Source organism: Tursiops truncatus, chromosome 1 (genome assembly GCF_011762595.2).
Source record: "Tursiops truncatus isolate mTurTru1 chromosome 1, mTurTru1.mat.Y, whole genome shotgun sequence".
In the NCBI taxonomy this organism is placed as follows: Eukaryota; Metazoa; Chordata; class Mammalia; order Artiodactyla; family Delphinidae; genus Tursiops; species Tursiops truncatus.
This window is the reverse complement of record NC_047034.1, coordinates 73899342-73906901: the sequence shown is the minus strand read 5'-3', so window position 1 is coordinate 73906901 and position 7560 is coordinate 73899342. Positions and strand designations below refer to the sequence as shown.

The following is a 7560-nucleotide window of genomic DNA, read 5'->3' as shown; positions in this document are numbered from 1 at the left end:
TTACACTTCCCTTTATTTGTACTACCCATGAATTCAGAACTACTATAATTTTATGCAGAATATCCCAATAATTTCCCAAAGCATTAATGTGTCACATGATGTTATAAATACGGTTAAGTTGGAAAAGAAAAGGAACACAGAATATGAAAGTGTAATATCCTTTAAGAATCTCCGTATGTGCTGTGCTCGGTATGTCTGAGCCTCTTTCCTGCTAGAGCAAACATGGTGATGGTGGTGACAGTGATGATGACAGAGATAATGATGACTTGCCACCTCACAAAGTGCTAATTATGTGCCCAGCATTGTGGCAACTGAATTACACACATTCATGTAAATTTTATGCCTAAGCCAGTTGGCACTGTAAAGGTGATTTTCCCCACATTTTAGTAAAGGGATTGAACTTCTGAGGAGTTAAATAATTTGTTCCTCAAATCAATCAAGCAATAATTAAGAAAATAACCTGGATTTGAAATTATATACAAATAATCATCGATATAACTCAAAATTCACATAACACTGGTTGTGAGAGCCTGAAATTTGGATCGAAGAAGGATAGAAATCAACCAAAATTATGATATGATATTGCTAAAAGCGGGTTTTCAAAGAAACAAAATACTTTTACCATCACAAAAAAATTGTATTTTATTCAGGAAATGGAGGATAAGTAACAATTGCTCATCTGGCAGAAACCGCTGCCTAGATGACAGACACACACAGAAGACAGTGGGAGAATCCTCAGAGGGCGCTCAGGAGGAGAGATACTGCTCTTCCCTCTGAGGCTCTGGGATGCTTTTTCGGATACCTCCCAGAGGGAAGCAGCATAGCAGACGCAGATAGGAAACCTCTGACCGTCAGGAATCCCCACACGCACACTGCAGGCTGAAGGGTGGAAAGCTTCTCCTGTATCCATGATAGGCTTTGAAGAGAAGATGAAGATGGAGCTGTGGAACTAGATGAGCTGATTGTCCTTATCCTTTCCAGAGGCAGATAAAACCTGAAGCTGTTACTTGTTCTTGGGTGGGCACTTCTGCTGGCATTGCTCGGGAGGTGGCACAGGAGTGCATTTCTCAGTGCACTTTATAGGTTGGCAAGGGTCTGTACCCTTTTTAGGTGAGCAAGGATCAGGGCACTTTGTTGGGCACACTGGAGGTATCTTGCACTGCTGCTTGCACTGCTGCTCTTGAGAAGACATCTTTCTGGAGTCTTAATATCTGAAAGAAAGTATTTGACCGTGTTCACAAGGAGGAATTCCTTCAGAGGGAAGACCCAAATCTTTTATAACTTAAATAAGCAGTATCTCTCCAATCTCTAAGTATGGGTTTTAATCTCTTTAATACCTTTTAATGAATTTCTGACTTCTCTCTCGTTCTTTAGCAAATCTATTCATCAGCCCAGAGACAACCTTCTCTTTTCTCATACAACATTTCCAAAAGAAATATCTTTGCTTGAAAGAAACAAGAGATGTTTTCTGTTTTGTTTATTTTGTTTTGTTATTTTTAGGAAAACAACATCTTCAAAACACACCATCACAAGTTTTAAAATCCTGGGCAAGCTCACTAGCAATCGCTACCACCATTTTCTCTCATGAGGTCCCGACAGGATGACTGTACAGAGCAAAGTGCAATCAGGATGAATGTAAAAGCCTCACACATTCCAAGCTATCTGCCTCTGAAATCACAACAGAGGTCCAAGAGATAGGCATAGAAAAAGGTAAATCATTTGCTCTTTATCCCTTCATGTCAAAATTTCCTCTTAATTTCTTTTTCAGTAGAGGAATTCAAGCTAGGTATCAGAAATCTAGTAAATACAATATAACATTGTGCCCATATTCCAAGTTCCCATCCACTATGTAGCATTATACCCATTATCATAACTTTGGACCCATCAAATTTGCTGTCTGCAGCATAAACTCAACATTCAGGGGCCCGAGAGCAAAGTTGAACTGAAGAATCAGACTCACCAGGTTCTCCAAAGTCAATCGGAACTCGAGTAGCAGGAGGATAGCTGTCGTGCAGCAGAGGCCCTTTTTATTGGGGCTTGCTGCCCCACCCAGGGGGAAGCGGAGCTGTCCAAACTGGCCTCGTGCAGTCATTTCCCAACCCAAATGCAAATCCATCCATAACTGGCTTGGCAGGGACTCTGAAAACAGGAAATGTCCTGCGCCAGCATCTCCTCAATGGATTATGTTCTCGTGACTCACAGAGTCCCTGCCTTAGCTCTCCGTTTCAGTGGTATATGGTAGTGGAAGAATTTCGGTGGTTCTCTAACTTGTAGGCAAGTGTTCCCTTTCTCGATTGGGGAAGATGACCCTTTTCTATCTTTCACCTTCTTTGACTTCTAAAACTGTCTGCTTAGTTGCACTTTAACATGTCGCCATTTTGTAGTCCATACTGGTTTGAAAATGGCCTGGCTACATGGTGACAGGTTCTCTTTATCTCAAGTTCTTCTTACAATACATTTCGTCTTGATCCACAGCTTGTTAAGTGAAATCTCTTCTACTCTCCTAAAATGGACTGAGGGAAGTTTGCAGATGATCTCAGATGACTTCCCATCAGGATACTTAGATACGTTTAGTAAAGTGCTGACCTCTACGGTCCTCCTTTCACTGCTTTGCTCCTTCAAATTAAGAACATCTAACAGTCAGATTCCCATGATCTTTATAAATCTGTTTCACTTCCACCCACAAGGATTTCACTAAAAGCGTAACATAACCTACCATAATTCCAATCAGCTGGCAGATCAGAACCTAGACTTACAATAGAAACCAAGACTTTTACTCATACCTCCCAAACATGACATAGCACCGGCTCCTTCCTAATTTCTCCCAAAGGACCTCTTCGGATTCTTCAACTTTTGAAGAAAGCTCACAGGAATGTTTAAATTCTCTGGCTTCCTGTCCCTTTGAAATCATTGGAAACCCTCTCTAATATGCAATGCCATTCAAATAACTAGTTTTAAATCTATTTATTATTTATGAATTATTTAAACACATTGATTCTCATCACATCTAGGGGTAAATTCAAGGGATAGTTGAAATCTCTTTATTAATAATTCAGTGTTTCATGTTAATTGCCATACATACCCTACTTCTTAATCATTCATAATAATTTTATTATAATTTTATCCTATGTTTAGATTCTTCCATATTGATCACAGCAGAATATAAGTGAAATTAACCTATTTTGTGCTCTACTTTCTTCATACAATTTGTCCATGTGCTGGAAGGAATTTTTGAAAATTTTTATGGGTCAACTTGACTGGAACAGCTTTCTCAAATATTTGGTCAATCTTTACTCGGGCTTTTTCTCTAAGGATGCTTTTGGATGAGAGTAATATTTAAAACAGTGCCCTGAGTAAAGGAGTTTGCCCTCTGTAAGTGGGTAGGCCTCATATAGTCATGAGGCTGGAAGGCCTCATTCCAGCCTTCCTAATCTCTCTCTCTCTATTTGTCTCTTTCTCTGTCTCTTCTCTCTGTCTCTCTCTTGCTGTGTGTGTGTGTGTATGTCTCTCTCTCTCTATTCATATATATATATGTATATATACATATATATATGTAAATTGAATATTTCTTCTTCCATTTCATGCACTTGATTCCCTATGGCCGATTAAAAATTCAAAAAGTTAGTTTAAAGTGAATTTAAAGTAAAAAATATTAATATTACATGATACTTGTGATGTGTAATTATAACAAATATAATGAGTCTTTAAGGAATAACTGAAGTTCAGGAAACAATGCCCTAGTATGTTCTCCAACCCTGGCAAAAGATTTCATTTCTGCCTTTTCAGTCCTGGACCTGAAGTATCCTCTTTCCCCTTGGGCACTGAAACTTTTCTTATGGGTCATGGCTGGTGAGCGGCCCTGTCTCATTTAAGAAAAAATTTTAACACTGGCTTTATGTTGCTGTAGAATGTGGTAACACATTTTTAATAGAATCAGGATGTCCCATCTCACCTGACCCCAACACTCCCCTAGACTGCTGTCATAGGCTTAAAATTCCTTTATCAAGAAAATAAATATTTTTTATTCCACCAATAAATATCAGATTTAAATTGTGTGAAACCAAAAATAAATGTAAGATACCATTTAAGACTCAAACCATCACATATAAGTGACTGAGAGTAGGTTTGGGGAGGGGAGAGAGGATCAGAGCACTAAAAGTCTGAAATCTAGGTGAATTACAAACTTAGGGCTGATCTATTTGCTTTCTTTTACTCTTTCCAGATATGTTTTAGGTCTTTAAAAGACAGTAACTTTAAAAATGTATTTTCATGCTCATTTTCTGTCTTCTCCTTCAGCCCTCCAGTCTCCTCAACCTTCCATATTACCCTTTGCTCCCCAACGTGTACTCCTAACTGTCCAATTTTGTACATTTTCATGTCAATGCATTTAGTGATTAGTTCTTTCATATTTTTAAAAATTCTTGCAGTCAGTTGAGCTGACTAGCTGCAAATTAAAAGTTTAAAGTGATGTTGCTAAATGCTCTTCCTTGTCTTGGTCAAATAATCAGGAAACTTTTCAGGACTGTGGTTTTATAATGGGAAATGAGGAAAAAGAGGAGAATGAGGAGAAGAGGAATAGAAAGAGGAAGCCCTTGAAACCTATGAAACAGTCACCAGCTATGCTGTGGAAAGTGAAGGATCACTGAGTCAACCCAGCATCACATCCCATCAGTTAAACAGGTTGGGTTCCCAGAACTGTTTTGTTCCTGTCAGTAAGGAAAAGCTTTTAATCCAGACTACCATTGGCCATGACCATCCAGGGACAGAGCCATGACTAGAGCACCTTCAGGAAGGGTGTCTACAAGCAATGTCATCACCAGATGGATCATATAGAGTATTTCAGAGAACAAACAGAAGGAACTTTACTCAACAGATCAGTTACTACTCCCCATAGTTTCACATCACATCCTAGACATAAATCCTTAGAGAAATGTCTGATTTCTGTCATCAAAAAATTTGAGAATTAACTGCTCAAATGCGATTGCAGTGTCAGTTACTCCAGCTTTGCTCATACCTGGGGTCATTCCCGCTGAGGACACATCTCTCAAAAAGGGCACAAATCATTATAGTCAAACACCAAAGTCACAGCAAGCCTGGTGCCCCCAACATGTCAGGCAGCAGTCACTTTATTGGTTGCAGTGGTGAACTTGAACACTCAAGACTTCCTCAAGATCAACTACATGAAATGCTGCAATGAGGACTACTGTCTCTATTCTGTAGCTTTCTGGGGGTTTTACTATGAATTATTACTATAAGAAAAATGACAGGAAAGAACATTTTTTAAAATTTTGTCCAATTTTTGCTTCAACATTTTATCTCACATATTACTACTATATGTTATACACCATTGAACAGAATAATCATGAAAATTAAGATTCCACAATAAAATAGGGAAGAAATAAAAATAAGTAAATGAGAATTATGGTAAGATATTCCTGATATTTGTAGGAAAAAAAAAGGTAACTGCAAGTACCCTTGAATTTCTGCCTTTTGCTTTTATTTCTGAGTGTCAGGCTCACTCTCCACCAACTTTCCACAATCTTGCTGAATTGGACAAATTACAGTACATTCTTATGGTTGAATTCTTAAGATCATCAAAGAGCATTTTTACAAGTTGTTTTAATATTATCAAATTATAATTTTAAATCATATGTAAAACACGATGAGATTTTGATTAACATACATTCGAGAAAAGACAGGAAATGCATATAATTTGCTAAGAGTGATTTACTGGTGTAATTACAGATAATTTTTACTTTTGTGTTTTTCTTTTCAAAAGATTCTCCAAAGAATATCTACTAATGAGTAAAGAATCTTAAAATGTTACTTTGAAAAGGGAACAAGAGACAAGTCTATCTATTCCTTAATTAGAGGGAAAATATTCTTCCTCCATTCCAGACCAGATGTTTTACAACAACATTTCTGGCCATTCGTCAAAGTTGGGACTGGAGGTGGTAGATGTTTTACTGTTATTCTCTCGATATTTGATCACATCTGAATATAATCCTTCTTGAAGAAAAATCCCAATGATAATCCACCCTCATCCCAGCATTGACACACAAAAGCCACAGGCCCCCGACAGTCATATGCATCTATGCAACAGTTCAATCAAAAATGGAGGATCCTTACGTTTGGTAGTGTATATATGTCCATGCCTCTTAATCGCTTTGTCACCGTTTACCCTTCCCCCTCCCCATAGCCTCAAGTCCATTCTCTAGTAAGTCTGTGTCTTTATTCCTGTTTCACCCCTAGGTTTTTCATATATACACTACCAAACGTAAGGTAGATAGCTAGTGGGAAGCAGCCGCATAGCACAGGGAGATCAGCTCAGTGCTTTGTGACCGCCTGGAGGGGTGGGATAGGGAAGGTGGAGGGAGGGAGACGCAAGCGGGAAGAGATAAGGGAATATATGTATATATATAACTGATTCATTTTGTTGTGAAGCTGAAACTAACATACCATTGTAAAGCAATTATACTCCAATAAAGATGTTTAAAAAAAAAATGGACAACCTAAAGAGAGCAAGCTCCAGGTCTCCAGAATAATAAAAAAATAAAAAAAAAATGGAGGATCATACTTAGCTTAAAAAACTAATGAGGAATGAGTTTGTCCAGATTTCAAAGTCAGACAGATAGAAATCCTAAAATTGGTCAGACTATGATAAATTAGGTAAAAGTGGATGGTAGTAAAAGAGATAGTGATGATAATAACATAGTAGTAATGATAATACCTACTTTTAAACTGTTATGAGAAATAAATTTTAAGAAGAAACTATATAAAGCACTTAGCACAGGTGACAGAAAGTATACAATTAGTTAAATAATAAATTGTTAATCAAATAAAGACAAAACATCAAGTTCAAGTTGTATTTGATGGTTGAGGATGTCATTTGCTTCATTTTATTTAGAAGATTTTCAACACCACTCCATGAAAGGTTTTATTTTATTTTTCTATATATCCTTTATCCTTCCTTTGCTTTTTGTTTGTTTTTAATTTTTTTTATTTTTATTGGAGCATAGTTGCTTTACAATATTGTGTTACTTTATACTGTACGACAAAGTGAATCATCTATATGTATACATATATCCTCTATCTTTTGGATTTCCTTTTCATTTAGGTCACCACAGAGCACTGAGTAGAGTTCCCTGTGCTATACAGTAGGTTCTCATTAGTTATCTATTTTATACATAGATGTTAATCCCAATCTCCCAATTCATACCACCACCACCCTTTTCCCCCTTGGTATCCATACATTTGCTCTTTACATCCGTGTCTCTATTTCTGCTTTTGAAATAAGACTGTCTATACAAACGTTTTTCAGGTTCAACATATGTGTGTTAATATACAATATTTGTTTTTCTCTTTCTGACTTATTTCACTCTGTATGACAGTCTCTAGATACATCCATGTCTCTACAAATGACCCAATTTGATTCTTTTTATGACTGAGTAACATTCCATTGTATATATGTACCACATCTTCTTTATCCATTCCTCTGTTGATGGAAATTTAGGTTGCTTCCATGTATTGGTTACTGCAAATAGTACTGCACAGAACATT

The 7560-nt window shown here is 37.2% G+C and overlaps 1 long non-coding RNA gene across 1 annotated transcript; it reads right to left on the bottom strand.

Annotated features, from left to right (window-relative positions):
• Nucleotides 1-616: 616 nt before the first annotated feature.
• Nucleotides 617-3466, bottom strand: LOC117312700 (uncharacterized). Its single transcript, XR_004527165.2, has 2 exons — nucleotides 1961-3466; nucleotides 617-1211 (listed from the first exon to the last, which is right to left on the bottom strand). It is a non-coding gene; the product is annotated as an uncharacterized lncRNA (long non-coding RNA).
• Between the last annotated feature and the right edge of the window lie 4094 nt (nucleotides 3467-7560).